Raw genomic sequence first — 26,783 nt, forward strand, 5'->3', positions numbered from 1 at the left:
CCGTGTGAAACTGTAAAGTGCTAATCTACTGGAAAAACATCAGCGTTGATTTCAAAAGCCAACAGTTACTTTTTGTAGGTTTTGCAGAAAGTAATGATGTAAAGAAACATCACTAAACTTATCTTTAAAATATCGAAGAAAGAAGTGAACAAATAAAAGGATGACTCCCCTGCTGTGTATAATATTTAAATTTGAAATTCTATAATGTAGTTTGGAATGTTTCAACTTGTGGTGAGACTCTCAATGGAACTCTTACTTTTACTGGATAAATTTATATTCTGAACTGGAATGGAGTGAAAGTAACCATGCCTATGATTTTGCAGCATCTGAGTTTGGAGAAACATTCAAAAGAATCATAGAGACAACTTGATTGAAGAACTTTGATTAAAATATTTTTCAAAGAAAGATATTCTGAATGGAGGCAAAAAAGAACATTCATGAAAATATTTGGGCTGACGTACTTACACATTTTGATTTTAAAAACAGAAAGAGCGTGTCCTTTGGTGCTTAACACCTTGTCAGGTAGATAAACAGTAGCTGTTATTATTTACAGCCTACATAGGAAATGTGAACACGTATGAGATCAGATCTTAAATACAAGTTCCACACCTTCCCCCCCCCACCCATCAACATACACACACCTTTATTCCAGGAAGTTCTCTGCAGTATCCAGAATTTAAGTGATTACCTTAGTTTCAGGGTCTCTGTTAGTTCCTGACTCATTCTATTTCAAATGGGTTCAGAATTCTCAGTTTGAGGATCTGAAACTCAGAGCGTGAAAGAGAAAAGGATATAGGTACGTGTGGAATTAGTCTGCCTAGAAGACAGAACACTAGCCCTTTATACAACCAGAGAGAGGCTAATCCAAGTCCTAGTGGATTCTTCCAGAACCCAAGGAGCCCCACAGCCATCCTTTTAATTAAAGGAATAAATCCTAACAGCATCCAATGGCCTACTACCACAATTATCACGTCTCTTAGATACATCAGATCTAGAAACACCCCACTGCTCTATCATTGTCCTATGTCTGGAGATTGCAAATAGGTTTCGTTTTAAGTGCCAGCTTGGATCAATCGGCAGTGGTTGCCTGGAGTGCTGGGTGCAGAAAAAATCTCAGGCCAAGTGCAGGCTCAGCAGGAAAATTAAGTGTTGTGATTGATTAATAATGTCTGCTACAGACAAGGGGGGTGAGGGGGAGCACTCCCACACTTGCCACATGTTTGCTGACCCTGCAAAAAGGTATTAAGGAATTTTCTGGAAGGCAGTAGAATGGGCTGATGGCATCCCAGTGACTTTCACTGCTTCGTAACTAATGATACTCTTCTTTGCACCCTTCTCATGGAGAACCAATTTCAAATAAAAGGTAATGACTGAGATTACAGATAGATTTTCTCATTTGGATCTTTCATCTTTATGTGCATTCCCATTCAGCAGTGAAATTACAACATGTATTTGGTATCTGTTGTAAGCATCTGGGGATGTTTCATATTAAATAAATTCAATAAATAGAGCTCTCTACTGGACAGTGATTCCGTCAAAGATGTTCACCATAGCTCACTGAACTCATCTCATCGGTGATATGTTCACACAGCTAAAGGTAAATGTTTAAACATTTAGTTAATGCACCATATGTCTTAAATGTTTTAGTTCCATCTGACATTTTTTAAAATCCATTTTAGTGGAAACCTGCCAAGTAAATTTACTTCTCTGGAAGATGATTATTCCATTCATCTGAAACTCAGTCCTCCTGGACCTCTCAAACACAATGAACTCTTAATTTGTAGGCTTCCAAATCCAAAGGCAATGCTGTCTTCATGTCCTGCTTCCTGAGGTCTGGGAAGGTGCCAGGCCAGGTGGCTCCATGTGATAGGGTCTGTATCCTGAGGGCCACACAGCTTGGTGTAGGCAAATAAGGCTTTGAGAGGAACTGATCATCATCATGGGGGCTTATTGGAGTGATTAAAAAAAAGGACAAAATAGAGGACTAATAAGATAAAAGGGACAAAATCAGAGAGATTAAAGAAGTAGAGGGAGGAAAAAACGAGAACAAGGGACAAAGGCAAATAAAGAACATTTACAACAGGATTTACTTTTTAAGGCCACAACTTCCTATGGATGAAAACCAATACAGAGGCTAAAAATAACAGCCATATAACTCTGAGGTTTAGGCACAGGAGTTAGAAACACAAACTTTGATTCCAGATAAATTAAAGTCTTGGCTCTGCTAATTGCTAACTGTGACCAAATTATTTAATCTCTTGATCAAATAATTTGATCTCTCTGAGCCTAATTTCCTTACAGGATTGATTAAAGTATTAAACAAGTACAGTGGATGAGTATAAAAACTCAGATTTGAAAAAAAAAGTACCTTTTTTTAATCAGCAAATCCAACTTAATGTATAAACTGCCAGTCTGTCTATAGCAAAAGATATATTTTATCACATTCTAGTACACTCCATCCTTATTCAGTGATTTTTATAAATCCAAATTAAAATATAACTTTCTCAGTCTCTATCCCATTCAAATCTTAGACCCTTTGGGTAAGAATTAATTCTTTCTAAGCTTCCCCTTACTGCACCTCACCTTCTATCTGAGGGTGAATAAGTTTGTGGAAAGGAGTATTATATCATGTCCTAGCTTCTAACCCTTGCTGGTTTGCAGTTGAGGCATCTCATTATGCATGACCTTTGGCAGCTGTCCTCTTTCCTTGCTCATCTGTTCTGGCAAAGTTGGATCCACCAAGCCCTGGGCATCCTGATCCGGCATCCATTCAAATAGAGCTGGTCCTGCCTGATCTTTGTGATGTCTTGCTGGCACTCTCAGCCAATGCCTCTGTCAAAAGATCCTTGCCTTCTTCAGCTTCTTTCTCCTGACTTCAGACATTTTCCTGTCCATCAGTCCTTTCTTCAATTCTGTAGCCCCCTTGAGAGTCTGAAGAACTCTTAGCTACTTCATTCATACCCTACTAGAGCACATAAGACCCTGGGAGGCTACCTGCTGCTCTCCACCCATGCCCATCCCTTGGTCACTGCTACTCCACCCTTACTCTCCCATATTGGACACTGGATGTTGCCAATAATGGGATTTCTCTGAGAAAATGTCAATCTCTGCAATCTCTCCCCAGGCAGTGAAGTAGGGACTCTGGACTAATCACAAACCCTACACCACTCTCTTTACCTATTGAGGAACAGTGTACAGAGATAACCAAGAGAAAGCAGAAAAGGATGAGCAGGGGAAGCAACTTTGAAGTTGATTTCTTGAAAACGAAATCTTTGAAAGAACTAAAACCTTTCTTGGAAAGGGAAGGGTGATGCTAGCAGCTGCAAGCCATATCATTAGTTCAGTGATTTAGACAGGCTGTGTCTTAGGGAAAGAAACTGATTCCAAAGTCAGGCTGGAAAGACAACCCGTAATTTGGGTTAAGTTTCAGGTTATGGCATGGAGGCTGATCTCTCTCACTCTCTGGTGGCCCCTATTCAGCCCGTGCTGCCTTTTGGCTTCCTGAGACCAGAGACAAAACAGTAACTGAGGCTGGGAGGTGATGGAGATTGGGGTCAGAGTGACACACTTCACTTTCTCTAGACTTTAACCAAAAAACTTGCTTAACACCCTCTAGAAATTCAAGGTCATTTCAAGGCTTATCTCTTTCCCCCAAAAGTTCTGCCTGCTATTGCTGTTTGAACTCGGTGGAGAAGAGGGGGATCAAAACAGAACCTAGAAAGACCTTAGCTCCCACTTTCTTTGAAGGGAGGGGCAAGATAAAGGCAAAGATACTTTGTGGGGAGGGGTTGAGTGTGGAAAGATTTACTAACAAGAGAGTACAGCAGCGAAGGTATTTTGAAAATATTTAATCAATGTATTGTCTTTTCTTTTAAACCCTTAATTATTGCTCATTTCCCTGTCACCCTTGAGACATTCAATATTTCAGGGGGAAGGGAGACTCTCCTAGGTCAAATAAGTCATTACTTGGCTTTGAGCTTTAAAATATAGATTTCTTGTTGGTGTTCATTGTAGGACAATAGGCTAAAGACAAGTGCCTTTACTTTTCAGGGTTTTGATTTAGGGTTTTGGTTTAGGGTTTTGATGAGGTGTTTTCTTAGAACTCCAAAAGCTGAGCTTTATAAATCAAGAGCCAAAGCTAGAAAGACCAGAGCCCAGGGTTTTAGCGTAAGCCTTGAGGTGGGAAAGGGAGAGGACTGGACTGAAGGGCCATTTCTGTCACTGGAGTTGAAGTGGAAAATGAGCAGATAGAGCCTGAGAATGGGAGAAGAAAAGTTGGAGGATGGATAAAAGTGAACTCATTTCCCTGGCCGTCTGAGGTTAATGTTGGGGGGAATATAAAGCCTTTAGTTCGAGTCAAGGGATACAAAGTAACATTCTTATTCCCTGCCTCCCCAGAGCTCATGGTTTTACAGATGACCTGAGTTTATACGGCAGCAAGACCAACATGGCGTCTAGATGTTGGAGTAGAAATGACCTAGGAAAGCACCAGGTGAAAGTGCTTGGGAGACGATACTCCCAGCCTCTGCCCACAACCCTGCCCCCACCCCATTTCCAAGGTCTTTGGGGGATCTGACGTTCCCAGGAGACCTAGTGATGGGACAGGAGTCTCAGCCAGCCCCTAAGGACCAGCAGCCCCAGGGACAGCTTAGGTGAGACCCAGGTCCACCATGGGGGGAATCACCAGGCCCTAACTGTGACATACAAACAAGTTACTCCACTGCAGGCACTTCAGCAGTGCATACAGCACAAACCCCCTCCCAGGAGAAGACCAGAAGGACCTCTTGTCCCAACACCTCAAGAAGAAGTAAGTGTTGCTGTTGGTGGGAATGTAAGTTAGTGCAGCCATGTGGAAAACAGTATGGAGGTTCCTCAGAAAACTAAAAATAGAGTTACTATATGATCCATCAATCCCACTCCTGGGCATATACCCAGACAAAACTATAATTTAAAAAGATACATGCAGCCCTATGTTCATAGCAGCACTATTCACAATTAGCAAGATATGGAAACAAGCTAAATGTTCATTGAGAGATGAATGGATAAAGAAGATGTGGTACCTATATACAATGGAATACTACTCAGCCATAAAAAAGAATGAAATAATGCCATTTGCAGCAACATGGATGCAACTAGAGATTATCACACTAAGTGAAGTAAGTCAGAAAGAGAAAGACAAATACCATAGTATATCACTTATATGTGGAATCTAAAATATGACACAAATGAACCTATCTATGAAACAGAAACAGAATCGCAAACATAGAGAACAGACTGGTGGTTACCAAGGGGCTGGGAGGGATAGAGTTGGAGGTTGGGGCTAGCAGAAGTAAGTTTTTATATATAGAATGGATAAACAACAAGATCCTATTGTATAGCACAGAGAATTATATTTAGTATCCTATGAGAAACCATAATGGGAAAAAATATTTAAAAAAAGAATGTATAGGGACTTCCCTGGTGGTCCTGTGGTAAAGAATCCACCTTCCAATGCAGGGAACAGGGGTTTGATCCCTGGTCAGGGAACTAAGATCCCACATGCCGCGGGGCAACTAAGCCCACATGCCACAACTACTGAGCTCCTGCATCTCAACTAGAGAGCCTACATGACACAGACTACAGAGCCCAAGCACTCTGGAACCCACGCACCACAACTAGAGAAGAGAAAACCCCCTGCCACAACTAGAGAGAAGCTCTCGCGTGCCGCAACGAAAGATCCCACATACCTCAGTGAAAATCCCACATGCCACAACAGAGACCCGATGCAGACAAAAATAAATTAAATAAATAAATAAATAAATAATAAATCTTTAAAAAAAGATGACAACATATCACATGACTCAGTTTAGAAACTGGATTAAATCAAAATAAACATTTAAAAACAAAGAATGTATATATATGTATAAGTGAATCACTTTGCTGAACAGCAGTAATTAACACAACATTGTAAATCAACTCTGCTTCAAAAAAGAAAAAACCCTCAGGTTTAAAAAAAAAAAGTGTCCATCTGCTCCCAGATGCCATCTTGGGGAAGCAGAATGGAGAGAGTAACTATCCAAACAGTTTGTTTTAAACCAGAAAGCGGAGAAAGCTTTAATTGGTAAGATCAAGTGTTCTTCCCATCATTAGGGTAGGCAAGCAAGTAAAGTCACAGAAAATAAATTGAATTATGGAAAGTAAAGGATTTGGGGGAAGGGTTGGTTTTTATGTCTGCTCAGGCTGCCACAACAGAATACCATCAACTAGGTGGCTTAAACAACAGAAACTGGTTTTCTCACAGTTCTGGAGGCTTGAAGATCAAGGTACCAACAGGGTTGGTTTCTAGTGAGACCTCTCTCCTTGGCTTGTAGACAGTGCCTTCTCACTGTGTCCTCACATGGGCTTTTCTTTGTGTGAGCAGAGAGAGAACTCTGGTGTCTCTTCTTCTTGTAAGGACACCAGTCCTATCAGATTAAGGCCTCACCCTTATGACCTCATTCAGCCAATTACCTCCTTAAAAGCTCCATCTCCAAATACAGTTCTATTGGAAGTTAGGGCTCAACATGTGGATTTGGAGGAAGCGGGGGAGGATACAACTCAGTCTATAACAGCATATAAACTAAAGTTGTGGCATAAAAATGCTGTCTATATCATACAAATAAAGACCTAAGTTCAGCCCCTAGACTTAATATAAGTGCTTAACAAGAGGGAACTGTAATAATAATATTATTACCGTACTATATTAATAAAATTAGCTGATCTGTAATATGTGCCAGGCATTGTTTTAGCTGCTTTATACCTTACTATTGCATTTAATACAACAATTCTTACAAGATATACACTAGTCTTCTCTGACTTTACTCCTATCAACTCTCCTGGAAAAATAGCCTCTTCACCCCATACCTGACGCTCAGCCACTGGTAATCCACAGCAGGTATCTTCCTTGGAACACTAGCTTAATTGGAGACTGCAGTGTTTCAGCTCTCCCCCCTCCACCCCCGACTTCCTTTAGCTGCTATGGTGACATCTTCAGTAGCTCCTGACACTAAAACTGCCAATCATGTCATTGGTACCCCCTGAAGACATCATGGCAACTGCTTTTGTCTGACAAAGGCTCTGCTGCTGTTGCTGCTACCGCTGAATATATATATGGAGCAACAAGGTCACTGAAGCAGCCACCACTGATGACCACAGCCAGACATGTTCCTGTCACCACCAATGTTACTATAGCTATGCTTGGTCAAACAATGCCACTTTGTCATCACCTAAGCCAGTGTCCCTTCAGATCAGCTCACTGCTGGGGATTTCTTCACTGAGTCCTACTGTGCTATGCCCAGAATCACCTGTCCCTTCCAACCTTCCACATCTTTCCTTCTCTCTAATCTACCCATCTTCAATACTTACGTTGATATTTCTGAATTTTATGATGAATACAGCTTGGGTTCAACATACAGTTAAGAAAGCAAATGGAAACACAGAAAATAGGATAAGAAGAACAGTACTCAAAATGGATTAGAAATTAGGATTATGGTTGGAGGTACAAAAGATAAAATAAAAAATAATTTTGGATTAATTGATATGCTGCAGGTGATATCACCTAGCACCATAAATGTTCTTCTGGGAACTTAATCTCAAAGCACCTCACAGCTTTTGTGTCCAGGTCAGTTGGTGAGTAGTCAACACCTCTGCAGATTTTCCCTGCTGTTCAAGAAAAATACACTTTAAATATTAAGTGATAAAAATTTTATTTGCAGATTTCACTACCTTTCTTTTCTCAGCCTTATTTGATATGAAGCTGCCATTCTTCTCCGAACATACCAAAGCCCTGAACTTAAAGGGAGATATAAATCTGCAGCTCATCTTCCCACAGATATCATTTTGTAGGGACTCCATTTGATGTCTCCTAGATAAAGCAATCAACCTGGAAAGCAATGAGCAGCCCATATACTAAAAAGTGACATATCATTATGATCATACCTATTAAGTGACTAAACCAGCCAGAGCCCAATTACATCTTTGCAACATACAATGAGATACCCCTTAAACAGTTCTTCAGCAAAGAAATAAACCTGTCATACAAGAAAAATTTGCTCTACATCAAGGCTATGTATTGAGGAAGTAATGCCGGTGTCAGGGTCGTGCTGGCTATAATTCAATGTGCAATTAAGGGGAAATTAGAGGCAGTCTTCATTACATATATTTTACACTTTGTTTATTGTCCTACAAATTCTGTAGTGGAACCACTGACTTGTAGCAACAATAGCTCATTTAGTGGAAAATTAGAATGTTAACAAAGGATGTCTGGTGGCTGAGGAGAAGAGTACAGCAATTTACATTTCCTGCCATGTGTCCCTTTTCTAAAACCGGATCTTTGGATTGAGTTGAGCACCAAGTAGCCACAGGCAGAGCCAATATGACATATCTGAAATTCTTCATGAGGTTCAAAAGAATAGCAAAAAAAAAATAAGACAGGAAACAAAAGTACATTGATGATATGTAGACCAAAGAACAAATTTCCAATCAATCAATCAATTCACAAAGACCCAGAAAGGGAGCATACGAAAATGGCTAAGACAGCTATGTTGGACTGAAACTCATCAAGAAGAAAATGCTGGTCTCTATACATCACTGTTGAAGGCTAACAGTTCCCTCGGGGAATACTTAATGAAAATTCTGTACATCTTGAAGTCTTACATATTCTGTCTCAAAACCCCACAGTTGCCTAGAAGCCTTATGTCTACAAACTTCCACTGTTCAATTACAGGCAAATAGTAGAAATTGGGGCTATAAAAAAATGAATTGGAGGGTACTGGTGTGGTACTCAGATGAGCACCATGCTGGGAACCTTGGGCTTGTTGGGAAGGAGAGTAAATTGGTCACATGGAGTGTAGGTTCATAAACTGGCCCCATACACAGAGGGCAAGGAAAGACTGAAGAAAGAGGCCAGTGCAGATTGGTAGGTGGCAGTCTTAATAAGCAAGGGAACTTACATACAAGGCTTGTCTTGGGCACCACAAGATGAATAGATGTTTGTGCATGCCCAGCAGAATCTTGAAAGTTTATATAGCGGCCTTAACTGGGTTCAGTCACATATATCATCCATATGGTTTCAACAACACCTTACTCTCTCAAGGTTACATCCTCGGAACAGCTCCCACTGTGGGAATGGCTGGCAGAACAGACATTCCAAGAACAGGGGAGTGGGTGAGGAACCTCAGGTTGCTTGCCCAGGTCTAGCTCCAGTGGCAGTTGGCTCGTATGTCCTCTTGATGCTCTCCTCCAGCATGGATGCAGGTAATCATTTTACCTGCCTCTTGGGTCCTGGATCACTTCGCAGACCTCACACAGAGAGTGAGTGTTGGGTTTCCAAAGTTAGATACAATTCATGGCTTCCCGTAGCCTCACTTCTATGTCGGAGCGGAAGGCCAGGACTGTGGCAGTGGTACCAGTAAAGACAGCAGAAAAAATGGGACGAGGTAGGCTTTGGAAAGCCTCTTACAAGAAATAAAAGTCTAGGATTACTTCTGAATGAAATCTCTGCCTCTGAGAAGTTTGAATTTTCTCCTCCCTGGAGCTTCTGCAATTCCTGGCATCCTGAGGACTAACGCTCTCCAAACAAACCAGACATACGCGTATTTGATGCTAACTACCCATGTAATCAGACTGTACAGTTAACATTGTTTTCTCTCAAGAAAAATTAAGAATGGCCCAATGACACTGGAACGCCTCTTGCCCCTTTCACTTAGAAATTCTTCAAAAAAAAGGTGCCTGGAGTCTGAGGTCAGGCAAACCCACGTTCATGCTTAGTGAACGCACAGACGTGTGTTGGGTGGAAGGATGGTGGGGAGGGTCGGAAAGGCTGCAAAGAGAAAACAAAGCACCTAAATCATTCCCCAGTTTCTCAAGGAGGGAAGGCTGTGCTTCTGAGCAATTAGAGGCATCCTCTGAAGTCAGAGCTCTGCCAAGCTGGGGAAGAGGAGCTATTTAAAATTCCGCTTCTCTTCCATGAGGAGAAAAGAGACAAACACATCCTTACCCCTTCCCCGACATCACAGAAACATTTATGAAATAATGATTTTTGAATTGTGTGTCTTCAGACTTCCTATATGCCCCTCTTTTAAAAGTTGGTTTACATTGCTGGCAAATTTTTCCCATAAGTACTTCAATGTCTGATCTTGATTTTTTTTTCTTTTTTTTTTTTGCGGTACGCGGGCCTCTCACTGTTGTGGCCTCTCCCGTTGCGGAGCACAGGCTCCGGATGCGCAGGCTCAGTGGCCATGGCTCACGGGCCTAGCCGCTCCACGGCACGTGGGATCTTCCTGGACCGGGGCACGAACCCATGTCCCCTGCATCGGCAGGTGGACTCTCAACCACTGCGCCACCAGGGAAGCCCCCTTAATTGGGTTTTTTTAATTCATTGGAGGGAGTGGGTGTCTAAGGTTACTGGAAAGACTGAGTTGACCAAAGTGTCAGGAATTTTGTTCCACTTCCTACCTACACTCTTTGGGCAAATTACTTAGTAGATATTTTCTATAAACATGATTCTGAAGTCTTTCTCCCAATAGTCCCTCTAGATGTGGCATACCGTCTGGCTCTGCCTTCAATCTTGGCTCTACCACGTTTAAGCTGTTTGCCCTTAAGCCAAGTTATTTAATCCTTTGTGCCTCAGTTTCTTCACCCATAAAGTTAAAATAATAATAATGTTCTTTATCTTACAGGCTTGCTGTGAAGAATGTTATTTAAACCATGTTAAGTTACTTGGAACTGTGCCTGGTACATAGAAAAGTGCTCATTACATATTAGTTATTGTTTGGAGCACAGAGAAATGTGTGATTAATTATATCTTGGTTCACCAGAGAAGATTTTACCAATGAGTTACCAATAGAATTGTGTCTGGAACGTTAAATCAAAGTATGTCTGACAAAAAAGATGGGAAATTGCCTTCATGGTGGGGTGATCTTCAAGGGCGAAGATATGGAGGCTTAATCAGCAGAGCATAGTCAGAAAGTGAGAAGAAGTTTCAAAGAAAGAAATCATGACTTCCAGTCCCCCAGCCTTGCCTAACTTCTAACCACTTTTCTCAAACTTTTAACTTCGGAGGATGTGGCAGATAATATTTTCCAAAGATGACAACAATACCTACCATCTAACATGCTCATCTTACAATGTGATCTTAAAATTTCCCTCATCAAGTATCCTCCACCTTGAGAGCTTGAATAGAACTTTGTAATTGCCTCAAGCAATAGGATAGGACAGAAGTGACCTCCAAGGGTAGATCAAAAATGTCATGCACTCCTGCTGTCTTGGAACACTCAGTCTTGGAAACCAGACACCACGTGGCAAGGAGACCCAAACTACTGCATGCCAAGAAGACCACATGGAGAAGTGATCATATGTAAGTGCCCCAGCCAACAGCTCAGCTGAGGTCTTATCGACAGCCAGCATCAACCTCTGAAGATGTAAGTAAAGATGCTGCCAGATGATTCCAACTGAGGTACCAGACATAATGGAGCAGAAACAAGCCACCCCTGCTTTGACTGGTCCTAATTCCTGACCTACAGAATCTGTGAGCAAAAAGAAAGGTTGTTGCATGTGTATGGCTAAGCCCCTTCGCTGTGCCCCTGAAATTATCACAACATTTATTTTTTTTTTTTGCCGTACGCAGGCCTCTCACTGTTATGGCCTCTCCCGTTGCGGAACCCAGGCTCCGGACGCGCAGGCTCAGCGGCCATGGCTCACGGGCCCAGCTGCTCCGCGGCATGTGGGATCTTCCCGGAACGGGGCATGAACCCGTGTTCCCTGCATCGGCAGGTGGACTCTTAACCACTGCGCCACCAGGGAAGCCCTATCACAACATTGTTAATCGGCTATTCTCCAATATAAAATAAAAAGTTTAAAAAAGAAAAGAAAAGCTGTCTTATGCCACTAAGTTTTGGGGGTGGTTTGTTACTTAGCAATAGTAGCTAGCACAGGAGATATTCCTTTTTCTCTTACTGTGGGGACAGATGTTGCTTGCCATGACACCATTCATGGTTAGTTATCACTCCCATTCTAAGGGGTCATCTCTATCCAAGAGCTACAGGAGAAGCAAACAAAGGCAGGCATCATAAGCATCCCTGGAATAAGAGGCTTATCCAGGTTATAAGGTAGGGAAAGGAGGAAGGGATGGGCTATACAGTCAGGCCTTAGTGTCCTTCCCCTCGCCTCCTGCTCTCTGGTTCACTATCTTCCATTTATACTGCTTCTTCTAACATCTAACATTATCACAGTTTTAATAATCATCCTGTCCACATGTTAACTTTAAAACAGTGTTTTGAACGCATCCCTTTTGTAGAATGTACCTCTACCTAGAAATACACCACCTTGGTGTTCTTCCCAAGGATGCTTAAGAGCCTCACTCAGTGGATAGAAGTGAGGAAAGTGATAGATCGAACTGCCTATTATGTGTCCACTGCCACAGAGAACCACAATTAATAGTATGTGCTCACTAATATTTGCTGACTGAGCAGATGGTCAAGACACTGCTCTTTTTGAACTAATGTGCTCTTTCTGTCCCTTTTCACCCAGGTCTCTAACTGGTCCAGAACACAAGTTCCAGAGGAAAACACAGAGAAGAGAGAAAGACTGTGGAAAGGTCAAAGGTTGGCCAAGCCACAGTTTCGAGAACATCCCTACTTGGTGTAATCTGATGCTTCTACAGTGCTCTGAAGAAGACTGAGCAGTTGGGAGCAGGGATCTGGTTCGGTCTCAGCTGTCTTCTGGGGGAGCCCTTTGTGTTTCATCACAGCTGGAGCACAGCTGCCAGTAAGAGAGCTGATTTCTTGACAGAGTCTGGATTTGGAAATCCCTGTATTTCACAGCTGTGCCCACCAGCTGCCTTAGCCAACCCTTTACTTTTGGGGCAAAAGCAGTTTGGCTTCTGGTAGAAACTTGCAGACTCGACAAAGACAAGAGCTTGTCTGTTTAGCTCCAGCATACAGACATTCCTTGGAGGATTACTTGAGATGTGTTTGCATAAGGGTCCTGACTCTTAGCCAGACTGAATAACTTGTGCTAACTCAGGGTATGCCTAATAATCTTGAGACTCTCTCATCACCACTACTGGCAAGAAAAGGCTCTGATAAGAAATGAACATTGGTTCAGTACTATTCCTGCCACTATAAAAACAGCCATAGTCCCTGCCCTCTAAGTACTTAACCTCTTAATAAATTCCTCACGCTGACTGACAACCTTCTGTGGACACAGCAGGAAAGCGTGGAAGGTTTTAATCTATATCTTTTATGTGTCCATTGAGAAACCACATGAGTTTTATCAATGAAGATGCAATGATCCCTGAGTGGTAGGAGAACTGCAAATATTGGCAATAACATGTTAATGGTGGTATTCTTTCTGAGAGGAGGATGGTACAGTTTGCCTTGATCTGTGTATAAGAAGACCTGGTAATTCTAATGTGATTGGTCTAAAAGTGGAGTGATTAGTCATCCCAATTTGCACGAGACTATCCCCATATTAGCACTGAAAGTCCCACACCCTGAGAAATTCCTCAGTTCCAGCCAAATGCAGACACACTTGGTCACCCTAGGAATCAGAAGACTCCTCTGGAAAAAATAGGTCCTCTACCAGCCTGTTAATAGAAGAATCTAAACTTCCTGTCTGCCCTTTTCTATTAAAAGGCAAACATTCCTAAAGGGCAAGACATTAACATCTGGGTACAGATTACTTTACTGAATCAGCACTCTTTTTTTTTAATCAAGTCAACAAAGATTTATTGAGCACCTATTACACTCCAAGCACAGGATGGGTTACTAGGGATATGATGATAAATAAGCCACAGTGCCTGACCTTAAAGAGCTTAATGGGTGAGAAAGACAAATAACTGGGCACTGAGAGCAGAACATGATAGTTCCATACTTCTGTTACAGACACAGTAATACTGGGACACATAGGAGGGCAACTCCTGGCCTTGGGGGACACAGCAGGTGTCTAAATGAGGTGACATCTGAGCCATGAAGGCCACCAGGAATTAGTGAGGTGAAAGGTAAAGGTGCCGGAGGGGTATTCTAAGAGGAAACAGTGGGACAATGGCCTCAAGGGGAAAGAGATCTTTGTTTTTCCCACAAATGAATCACAAAGGAATAGGACAAAGGAAAGACTGGTTTTCTTGGCCTGGGATAGAACAGGAAAAGGATTACTTCTCAGTTTTATCTGGGATCAGCCTTTTTCATAATTTTTTAAGTTAGAAAAAAATGTTAAACATGCTATGAATATGATTCCTTGCTTTTCACAGGGAAAGTCAATTCTAGCCTTGAGAGAGAGAGAGAGAGAGAGAGAGAGAGAGAGAAAGCATTTGCCACTCTGCCTTCAGATTTCTCAGTATTTGCCTTTGTCTTGGTCACAAAGGAACACAAACCCATGTAGCAACTCATCATTGCCACCTTTCCCCATGCTTCTCCACTGACCTCCTTAGTTTTGGGGACTAATCTCTGAGGTTAGGTCACAAGTTAGTTATGTATTGTTGAATGGATACAGAACAGATTTGTGTTTTGTTTATCGGCGCTTGGGCATTTCTTGTAGATTTTCTTTTTCCACCAGAACTCACAGTATTTTAAAGGTATAATGACACAATAAAAGCAATGCTCAAGATTAGAACAAATACCTGAAATAGAAAATACTAAAAATGAAAACTTTTCTTGATATTTTTATTATTAAAGTAACCCATTTTGGTAAAAAATTCAAATAGTAAAAACATGAATTAAATACTAAGTTCCTCTTCTCTCTATTCCTCCTGCCCGCAACCAGAGGTACCTATGGCTGATAGTTCTCTACATATCTTTTCAGATATTTTTTATATATATACAAGGAAAGATGGATGGATGGATGGATAGATCGATTGATAGATAATTTTAAATGCCAACCATATTGATTATGTTGTTACATAATTAACTCTTTTCATTTTTTCAAAATGTTAGCATATTCCTGACATTTTTTTCTACATTAGATATATCGGGCAGGTTTTGCTGCAGTAATGCTATATAACAAACAAACAACCTCAAGATCTCAGCGGCTTACAACAAATATTTATTTATTGCTTATGTTACATGAGAGTAGTAGATAGGCTGTGGTTCTTGGGCTTGGCTTGACGTAGTTGGGTTCATCTGGCTCTGCTCCAATAAGTTCTGTTCAACTGATTTTCTCATTTTTGGTACCCAAGCTGATAAAATAGCCACTATGTGACATTATGCTCATGTGATAGAGAGTTGGAGCTAAAGAGTCCCAGCCAAGCTAGGCAATCACATTTTAGAATGTGGCAAATATAATGCCCATTCACATCCTATGGGCAAGGTATGTTATCTGACCAAGCATGAAGACAATGGGGCAAAGAAATATAGCTAGGAAGAGAAGGAACTGAATAACTGTAAAGAAACAATGCCATTTACCACTTTGTACCTATCCCATTCTTCTGAATGCCTGCATAGTATTCTACTGAGAGATATATAGATCGTAACCTTTATTTTTAATTTTAAAATTATTTTGCAATCAGTGTATTACAAAATCATGCATATCCTTTAAATACGTATTCTTAAATACTTGTGGAAACATCTGTAGATGTTGAATTACTGGGACAAATGGTATATGCATTTAATTTGGGAGCGGATACTTCTAAATTGCCCTCCAAATTATGGTATCAATCTATACTTTCCAAGGTGAATGAGGTTACATGTTTCCCCAATTCTTCCCCAAACTCTTTGTATTATCAAATTTTAATTCAAAAGGTAAAACACTGGTGTTTTAAGTTGTATTTCTTTCATTAGTGATGCAGTATTTTAAGTGTCCTAAATTTGGAGATAATTCGACCACAGCTGCAGACTTCAGATTAGCCTAGCTCTCTTGGAAAATACCTTAATTATATCAATATCAATCCACCTCGCCCACCACACATGCTCAGTTTCTCTGTACCTTTGGTTTTACTCTGGAGGAAAGCAGGGTAAGTCAGCTTGCTCTAAAACAAGGAAGGTGCAAGGTTTTCAGCTGCGGAACCAAGTCCTAAAGTTTTTTGGTTTTTGTTTTTTGTTTTTGCGGTACGCGGGCCTCTCACTGTTGTGGCCTCTCCTGTTGCGGAGCACAGGCTCCGGATTCACAGGCTCAGCGGCCATGGCTCACGGGCCCAGCCGCTCCATGGCATGTGGGATCTTCCCGGACCGGGGCACGAACCCATGTCCCCTGCATCGGCAGGCGGACTCTCAACCACTGCACCACCAGGGAAGCCCCCAAGTCCTAAAATTTGATTGTGGCTATGGTCAGTGCCATGATGAGAAAGACTGTTAACTGAGAACAGACTCAACAGGGAAGAGTGATGTGATCCATTGGTGATGTCTGCCATGAACTTGAGAATGGCAAGTGGCAACATGTATAGCATTTATTTCCCTTCCCTGCCTTGAAGCTGCTAAAACTCTGCCAGCATTTTAATCTTCTCCTCTACCATTTCATTTGTCTCCAGTCACAGAAGATAAGTATTGAGCAAATACTTTGTAAAAAAGCTTACTTAGGCTCTTTCCCATGCCTGTACTACCTGTCTGGATCTTGTGATGCTTTTAAGAAAACGTCACAGACAATGATTTTGAAAAGATGTACAGCCAATATTTTGGTAATGTTTTGGCGTGGGCTTTGGCCTTTTTATCTTTGCTGAGCTAAGTGGCTTAGGCTTTTAAAGACACTTTTATCATCAGAGTAATATTATTTTGATAACACATCCTGATGATGTTTGAAACATGGATAATTATTGTGGGGAGTATAAATACAGTGTTAAAGTAAATCACAGCAGGATTCTCTGGTTTGGCTCAAGGTTAAAGGCGACCACATTTCCCAACAACAGAGCAACATAATCATGCCTTTTCCCACAGATAGCTATGGTCTTTCTGTCAGCCTACAGGAATCCCATTCCCTTTCCCCCAGTGTAACCAGACTCCCTGCCACAGAGAAACAACAATCTCCTCCTTAGTTTTGCCACAGGGCAATCAGTCATTGCTCCCCAGCCCATCCCCAGTGCTTCAGTAACTACAGAAACCACACAGAGCTTGGACGGAGCACGTGGTCATGGACACAATCATCATTTTTAACACAGAGAGACGAAGTCACTCAATCTTCTCTCTGATGAAAATAAAATATTGAAATACAACATCAGAAACAAACACTCTTCCTCCCAATGGAGACGTGGGTGCTGCAAAGACAAGACTCCATCCCAGGTCCCTGAAGAGAGGAAAGGGAGACCCGTGGGACAAATTCCTGGGAAACCATTGAAAAGTGGAGTGCTCCGGTCTCAGAGAAGGTAACGGGGAGGTGACACTGCAGGGGTAAAGGAGATTGTCATCTGCAGGACAACTAGGCATGTTCTCCCAGAAGAGAGAAAGATGAAGTCACCTCAGTTGCAAAAAGGTGGGGACCCCAAAGGAAGAGAACAGCGAATTCAAAAGCACTGAAAAATAACTAAGCAAAGAAAAGCTTGGCTTTAAAATGGCAATTTTTTCTGGTGCCTGAACAGTAATCTTCTAAGGAGAATAAATAGCACAAGCCCCTTCCCAATAGACTTTTAAGCTTCAGCTGTAAAAAGGCTATTCTTAGCTCACCAACTCTGCTGATTTATTCTCACCTTGAGGCAACTCTAACCTTGCTTTCTACCTCAGCTTCCCAGTCAGCCAAGTGGGACATCCTACCTGCAATCTGCTTCATTTGCTAAGATGTCATGAAGATTAATTAACAGCATTAATACACTAAACGTTCTTTGGGATGGTCAGGGAGAAAGTGTGATTATGATCGTTATTGCTACGGATTACTAAATAGAATGTTGTCGGAACTATTCCAAATGAGATAGTTGCACGGATTATATTTGAAAGTAGAAAAAATAGACCAAATGGTGATCATTGGATGGTTTCAAATGTCCCTGGACCAAAAATACTTCTTTATATTCTTGCCCAGGGACTTAAAATGTTCATGAATATGCTAATGGAACAGAAAGTGCCATGGACTTGGAGTAAGAAAGCCTGCATTTCAGTCTGTCTCTGCCACTTAGTAGCTGGGTAACCTTGTGCAACCTCCTAAATTGCCCCAAATCTCAGTTTCCTCATCTGTAAAACCGACATACTGACACCCCCAACGTCGATGTGCCTCACAGTGTTCCCGAGAAGTCTAAATGAAATGTATTTCTGAAAATTGGGCCAACTATACAAAGATTAAATATTATCATCTCTAACAAAAAAAAATGCTTTAGCCATTATAAGCTATTTATTCCTTACTGCTAAATTAGTTTATGAGATGCCATCCACCAACATAGTACATCTAAGACAGATGATCTTTGACTCTGGAGAGGAATCAGAAAGTGTGATATGGTTGTAAAACGGAGGGTTTTGCTTATAGCCAGGGATCTATTAGGGGTGCAAGTGCCAGTGAGAATTCAGAGATACACCAAACAGCAACTGTACCTTTTACTCTTCCTGATGTCAAGCCTCCCAATGGAGATGAGGGGCAAAGTTGTAATGCCTTAAAATCTTCCTATTTTAAAATGTTAGGCCTGGAAAGGAACTGGACATCATTGTACTTCAATTCCTTTCTTTCATAAAATAGAAAACTAAGCCTCAACCTTGCTCTGAAAACCTCTTTATTCTTCCTGATGCTTAGACCAGGGTTATTGCCATTACACACTATCTCCAATATGCAACTAGTTATCAAGTGCTCTGGGTGCAGTTACATTGAATTATTCCTCATACCCGCATCTTCCATTCCAATCCCACCACCTCTTCCCAGGTCCAGACCCCCAACATTACAAGTTTGGGATAATACAACAGTCTCATATGCTATGTTCAAATTTCAATGTTCAAATTTCTTTTCTTACCCCCAATTTTCTCTAAACACTGCTCTCAGGTTAACCTTCTGAAAATGTCCACTGAATAATTCCTCCTCTGCTCAAAACACATTAACGGCTATTGTGTACAGGAAGAGCAACAGCCATGTCTGCCTACCCCACCTGAGTTAGAGAACACTCTCTGTTCCTAAGGGGGTGACACTGTGTGCTGACATCCCGAGTGCTCACGTTCTAGAAAGGGATTGACAAACATGATAAATGTACCACTTCCCTGGGTTTGCTGTTCATCTTAAAAAGAAATCCAATTACAATTTGCAATTGCATTTTGGTGAAACATAATGAGCTCTCTTTGGAGTTGTCTTATTCAGATCAAATTACTTCTTGGTAATTTAGAGTACATTACATTTCCCAGATACCTCTCAATATACCCACAGTGTTTGAGGCCCTGTGTGTCTATTACACAAACATTGGCCAGTCAACTCTGGATGAGTTCATAACCAAAGGACCATTTCGTGGTTACCCACACTCTTTGTTTCCCTCAGGAGAGAGGTCAAAAGTCATGTAACTCTTCAGGAGCAAGTTAATTCTCAGGGGCTGCAAATAGGAAGTTAGGGAAAGCTTACTTCTAAAAAATGTTATGGCAGAGAGGTCTAAACTCGTGTATGAATGATCTATGTTATCAGTCAATGAAATTTCTTGCTCAGTTACTTTCATATATTGACATAAATGACACAGAGCCATCTGATGACTAACAAAAATGACAAACCCTGAAGACATCAACCAAAACTATCAAGGATGACATTTTCTAAAGCATTTCATTTCAAAAAAAAAAAGGGCAAAGAAAAAAATAGGTGTGATCAAAAGTTATGACAGTAAGAGAGAAGTAGAACTGAAACTTATAATGGCATGTTGTCCCCTGATTTCTCCAAAAAAGTTCAGCACATAAAACATCAATAGATCTGAGTATCATTAAAATTTTCTCCACTAATTCTGACAGGCCAGAAAGGTCATCTAAGAGATTTTAAAGTGCAGCATGACCTGATTTTTCTGCAGTATTAGTGAGCCAGGAGTCTCATAAAGATATGTTTTCCCCCTTCCATACAATGAGAGCAATAGCCTTTATAATCTTCTGTTCTTGACATTTTTATCTTCATTTCAGAGACTGCGTGCTATTGAACTATATGAGCTCTTATATTTATCTTCTGATGACTTATCTTCTAGTTTTAAGCAAGAGTCTAAGGTTTAAAGGATCTTAATAAAACAGAAGCAATTTCCTCTCAACTCCTGGAATCACATTTGTACCACTTCTTACAGATAATCACAATATTTGAATGTGAATGAATATTTTCAGTGGTGCACAGCATCCATCACTGGACAGTGGTCCTTTGGGTAGAAGATCTCTGTGATTCCAAATTAAATTTGTGCTCTCTTTTGTCTACTGAAAAGACAGTAAACAATAAGTTAGGAGTACAAGAGGATGGAAAGCCACAATAAGGTGACTCCCAGCAACAGAAAAATAGATCTTCTGAGAGTCAGATTGCAAAATAAGAACTCTTGGTCAGAACACACATATGTAGAGACCCTTGATGAAGGCAGGATAGCTTCTAGAACTTTGAGGTAACCTACTGGAATGTACTATCATAGCTTTGAGAGTATGTCAGTCTTGGGATTGGGGATGCAGAAAGGGGGAAAGTTGGCCAATTATGAAAACAAACAAAAAAGGAAGTCATCAAGACCAATGTTGGCAGTGCCCAGACAAACACGGTCCGGGAAGAACAGAGTCTTGGCCATGGGACTCAGGGTATTCTAGTCTGTAGGGTAGTAGAATTCCAATATGGAGCTGGATAGAAACAATAGATTTTAAGTGGATCTCAGTTTCAACTTAGTTATGATGAAATAGAGGCCCAAATATCATATAGCTGAATGGCACATGATATCTATAGTCCCCTGCTCCCTCAACCAGGACCACCACTCAAATGTATCGCCATCTCACTTTTGACTAGCTAAGGACTTTTTCCCCTTCAGGCTTTAGATCAGAAGTCATTTCCTCCTAGAAAGCTTTCTCCAACACACCTAATGTAGATTTGATGCCTCCCTTGTAGGTCTGTATAGCCTCCTGCACTTCCTTTATCACTGCCCTTCTTATCCAGTTTATTAACATCTGCTCCTCTGTATTTTGATACCTCCTTAAGATTTCTATATGAGGGGTAAGGTGTTTCTTTTGTCTCCCCTAGCCTCAGAGCCCAGCACAGTGTCTGGCACATTATAGATGTTAAATGAAAAAGTGTTGAATTGATGAACACAGTTGGACTACAGAAAGGAGACGTGTTGATCAGGCCAGTGGTAATTATTCTGGTTGTGGGTCTGCCTCAGATTCCAGAGTGACTTAGTTGGTACAAATATATTTTAGGCTTAGTCATCCCTGGGGCAATGAGCAAAATAAATCTCTCCTTGGCCTTTTAAGCGTATCAGATTCATCTGGCCTCTCCCTTAGATGGTGTCATTTTTATACAGCTTAAACCTCCTTCTAACTTCCTTTATCAACTCCTATGTATACCAGAAGCCCAGTCTGCATTTGTCTCTCTCAGCTTTATAAACTCCATGATAAACAACTTGAGTTTTCTAAATTCTGTTTGTAGCTTTTACAGAAAGAGCTCGTGAGAACATATGTGTGTGTGTGTGTGTGTGTGTGTGTGTGTGTTGTGGTGGGGATGGGTACAGTGGAGTGGGCAGGGGGAGAATTCACAAATCTGAGCAGCAAAATTATGAATACCAAAGAAACTGTTTTAGGGACCTTCAAAGTTCATGTTGAAGACTTAACTGCATTTGCTATTTATATAATCTGTTAGAGAAGAAAATGAATGAAAGGGTTGGGGAACGCCCTTCCACACTACCCTTATAGGAGAGGGTGAGAGATTCTTAAAACGGAATGGTAGAAAGAACGCAGACAGAAAGCAATAAAGCAGTCCCCCCCAGTAAGGAACAGAGGAATGAATGGTAAAGATTAGGAGAGTAGAAGAATGAGAGACTGAAGGAAAAAGTGGAGAAAATACAATAGAGTTTTCGCTTGGAGATTAATTTCAAAACTCCTGATGAAGACCATCCTGTACCGACTGCTAAGAAGAATTCAAAGGTTCATCCTTTGGGGGAGAACACAGCTAGTTCCTCAGAAAAGCAAGAGACTAATCAAGATGGTTGGCAATTCCCTTCCTTCTATGGTGCTCAGACCTGACCAACCAAGTGTAGGTTTGTGGTCTTGGAACATATATCCAAGATGTGGCAGAGGGGCTGACAAGGCTCATCAAGCCCACAAATTGCTACTAACTTGTGATGATTAACTGTGGAATAAATGACAAAATTGGGGGGGGAAAAAAACAACTGAAATGTGTCTCTAAAAATTCTACTTCCTGGTTAGAAATCTGAAGATGAGAAAACTCCAGTGGTTTTCTCTCTTTTATCCCTTTTTATTCCTTCTTCTAGTTATTTTTGGGACTGAGGAAAGAAAAGTTTCAATGTTTCACATAAGATCAAGGACAATGTCCATTTTGGTCATAACCCCCAGAGCCTAGGATAAAGCCTGGAAAATAAGTACTTTTTTGATTGAATGAATGGAGAAAGTGAATGGATGGCTACATAGATTATATAAAAGAGGAATGAGTTTTATGATTTAACTATGGTTTAAGTTTTTAGAGTACAAGGGTGGAAATGCATATGGGGTGGAAATTACAACTTAAGATATCAATTAAGATAATTTAAAATGCACCTCATTCATTTAATACATTTGAATCAACAATACAAAGAGAACTACATTACAGGATGCTAAAGAATCTCACAGGTACAATCTCAAAGCTACTGTTATTAACATTCAATCAATTGTGAAAAATGGAAGAGGCTTCAAAAGTCAGAGATGGGGAAATATTTAGAGTTTTAGAAGTGGGGAAAGGTGGATACTGGAAATAACATATAAGTTTGATGCCAACCCACAACCAAATTAACAAATATCTAGTTTCTCGGCATTTAGAAAAGATGGTAGTAATTATGAGAAGCCATCAGTAATAACCCCCCAAAGGTTCTAAAATTAAATAGAAAGAACAAGAGTACTGTCATTAAAGAATATTCTTAAAAGAATGATGACAAAAGATGAAATTTATGAGATTTGTTTTAAAACTTATTTTAAGCAATAATAATGGAACCCATATGGTAATATTTCAAAATTAGAAAAGTTAATCCATGGAACACAGTAATTTAATATATGATATTAAAATACTTCCTATAATACTTCTAAAGTAAGAAGAAAAAAACATAATATATGGGGTTAAGATAATAGTATGAAGGAAAAAAAATAGATACCTTCCAGTAAAACTAAAAAACCTAAATGTTTTCATTTAATCAAATAATCTGGGGAAAAGTAGCTTATAAAGATTTATGCCATTAAGAAGAGATGGTTACTTCAAAAGATTTGAAGCAATCAAATATATTTTTATATAATAAACATTTATTAATTTAATACTGCCAGGCACTATTTTAGGTACTAGGGAGTCAGTGGTAAGCAGGCCACCCAGGGCCCATGCCCTCAAGGAGCCTGAATTCTAAGGAGAAGAGCCAGGCACTAAACAGGTAAACGTATCAGGAAAGAAAACAATTCTGGTGAGCTTTGATCAAAAGGCCATTATAAAATGTACATAAAATGAAAAGGAAACATAATTGAAAAGAAAATATTTCCATCAGAAACGACAGAAAGGAACAACTCCTTAATGATCTCAGAATGCATACATATATTTTTAGAAACTACCCGTAGGACTCCAATAGCTAAATGATCAAGTCTCAAACAAACAAAATATACACAAGAGAAAATACAAATAGAAAACGAATGTCTGGGAAAACGTTCCAGCTAACTTGTAATCAAGAAATGCAAATTTAAGCAACTTTGTAACATCTGCTAAGTTTAAAAAAAAAAGTTTGAAAAAATAGAAAACAGACTTACAGGAAGGATGACAACATAAACACAGTCTCCACTCCTCCCCAAGGAAAATCACTGAAATGACCATGGAGGAGGGAGCTGGGGCAGGGGTAGGAACATTGAGTCACCCGCTGTGAACCAGGGAATGGTGCCAACCCCATCTGAACCACAAAGTGAGGAATGCCTTCCAGCTTCAGTACCAACTGTGAAAAGCAATAACTACCTTTCCTCTAAGGCAGTTGCAGGAAGGAAAAGAGGGAAATTATGATAATGCTCATGAGCAGGTCAAAAGCAGATGGAAGATGGCCACACTTGGGTCAATTTCTCTACAGCTAGGGCCAGGCCACAGCTCCACTGGCAATTAAGGAAAGAGAAATCATTGTGCCACTCCTAGTCATTTATCTCGTATTTGGCAACTTCATAGTGACACTAGTCAGATGACTATAGGCTTGAGGGGGGAAATTCTCCCAATTTGAAGGAGTAAGGTCTAGAAGCAAAGGCACACTGTGAGAGAGATGGGGATTAATCAACTATAAATAACAAAGAAAGGCAGCTGTTTGGGAGAATATATTTGTAGCCACATCAAGCAAAAAACCTATAGGCCAAAGATATTTTTCTCTTAAAACTATTTCTAACAGTGTCCCTTGGCCCTAAGCCTGAGCTCAATACATAACTGAAAAAATCCTCCCCAAGGAAATAGGTTCTCTCCCAGCTCTGTGAAGGCACCACTTCTGCAGTAGTTTCAACAGGGAAAAATTATGCAAAGTACCCAGGTTTCCAATGTCCTTGGTTCACGGGGCCTTTCTCCCTCTTTAGGTTGATAAAGACTTACCTGTTCGTATGATGTTGTTTCATCCAGCCTTCTGCTTGTTTCTATGGGGAGAAACCAGGTAGCACCCAAATAACCACAAAAGGAAGCTTACCTGTGCCTTATTTAGGGACAGCAGGTCTGCATAGAACTTCCCCCATTCAAAGATGAGTAAGGAGAAAACCACCACTCTGAATCTAAAAAACAACACAAAGTAGGAAGCATTTAAGCATGCACGTTCTAGAATCAGAATCCTAGCTCAACCATTTTCTAACCATGCAATCTTGGACAAGACACTTGCTTTCTCTATGCCTCATTTATAAAATGAGGATAATCATCTTGAAGAAAATGAAGATTGTGACGATTAAGTGAGATAAGTATGTAAAATGTGAAAATGTTTGACACACGGTAAATGTTAGGTATTATTATGTCATCCCTATTTTATTATGCCTTTGCAAAAATTTTCTAACTAGTAAAATAGAAATAATACTGGATGCATCATTAATGTTTTTACTGAGTGTTTCTGGTTGTTCTCCCAGGCACATGTACTTCCCGTCTCCTTTAGCATTAGGCAGGATGGTGTGAGTTGTTTTGATCATTGAAATGTGAGTGGAAGTCATATGTACCACTTCTGGGAGGCAAATTTAAGAATTAGTGTGTGAATCTGCCAACCTCTTTCTCCCTCTATCAGGAATCTTCCAGATGGTGGCTCCCCCATCACCTTATATCCTGGTGTAAGAATAACTTGAAGCAGAGCCCCAGCCACCTGCTGTATAGCATCAGTGAAAAATAAAACCTTGTACTAAGCCATTAAGAAGTCGAGGATTTTGTTACTGTAGCACAACTTAGCCTCTACTGACTTATACAGAAGTAAAAAGTAAATAAGGGGAATGTTTTTGAAAACTTATCTCCAGAAAAAAGCAGGAAGTAGACAATAGTTGTTTTTTATACCTAGAGACATTAAAGGTCAAATAGGTCTGAGAAACAGCAGTTAAAAGATGAGATGACAAAGCATCTGCTCTAGACTGAATATTTGTGTTCCCCCCCCAATTTTGATACGTTAAATCCTAATCCCCAATGTGATGGTATTTGGAAGTGGGGCCTTCAGAAGGTGACTAGGTCATAAGGATGCAACCCTCATGAATGGGATAAGTACTCATAAAAAAGACCACAGAAATGTCTCTTAACCCCATTCGACTATGTGAGGTTACAGCAAGAAGATAGCCATTTAGGATCCAGGAAGCTGACCTTCATCAGACACAGAATCTGCTAGCACCTTGATCTTAGAATTCTCCATCTTCAAAACTGTGAGAAATAAACGTTCGTGTTTAAGCCACTCAGTCTATGATATTTTGGTATAGCAGTCCAAACGGACTAAGACAGAATCCAGATGTGATTTACAGTGAGGTAGCAAAGTCAAAGAAAGAAAATCAGGAAATAAATGTAGTAAGAGCTGGGTCAGAGATGAAACTGGCATGTGCCTTCATTGTTGGTGTTAGGCGCCATCTCAGAGTTCAGAAAGTAATCGCAGATCTGCCCAAAGATTGTTATAAAAATGTTCCTGGCAATATTGTTTAGAATACAGAAAAGGATACATTAGGGATAACTTAATATCAAAAATAGAGGATTTGTTCAATAAACCTATGCAAATAGACATTTTTCCAAAGAAGACATACAGATGGCCAACAGACACCTGAAAAGATGCTCTACATCACTGATCATCAGGGAAATGCAAATCAAAACCACAATGAGATATCACCTCACACCTGTCAGAATGGCTCTTATCCAAAAGACAACAGGTAATAAGTGTTGGTAAGGATGTGGGGAAAAGGGAACCCTCGTGCACTGCTGGTGGGAATGTAAATTGGTATAACTACTATGGAAGACAGCATTGAGATTCCTCAAAAAATTAAAAATAGAACTACCATACAATCCAGCGATTCCACTCTTGGGTATTAATCCAAAGGAAGCAAAAAACACTAATTTGAAAAGATATATGCATCCCTATATTCACTGAAACATTATTACAATAGCCAAGATATAGAAGCAACTCCAGTGCTCATCAATAATGAATGGATAAAGAAGATGTGGTAGATTATACAATAGATTATTAGCCATAAAAAAGAATGAAATCTTGCCATTTGCAACAACTTGGATGGACCTAGAGGGTATTATGCTGT

The sequence above is a fragment of the Hyperoodon ampullatus genome (genome assembly GCF_949752795.1).
Source record: "Hyperoodon ampullatus genome assembly, chromosome: 17".
NCBI classification, from domain to species: Eukaryota; Metazoa; Chordata; class Mammalia; order Artiodactyla; family Ziphiidae; genus Hyperoodon; species Hyperoodon ampullatus.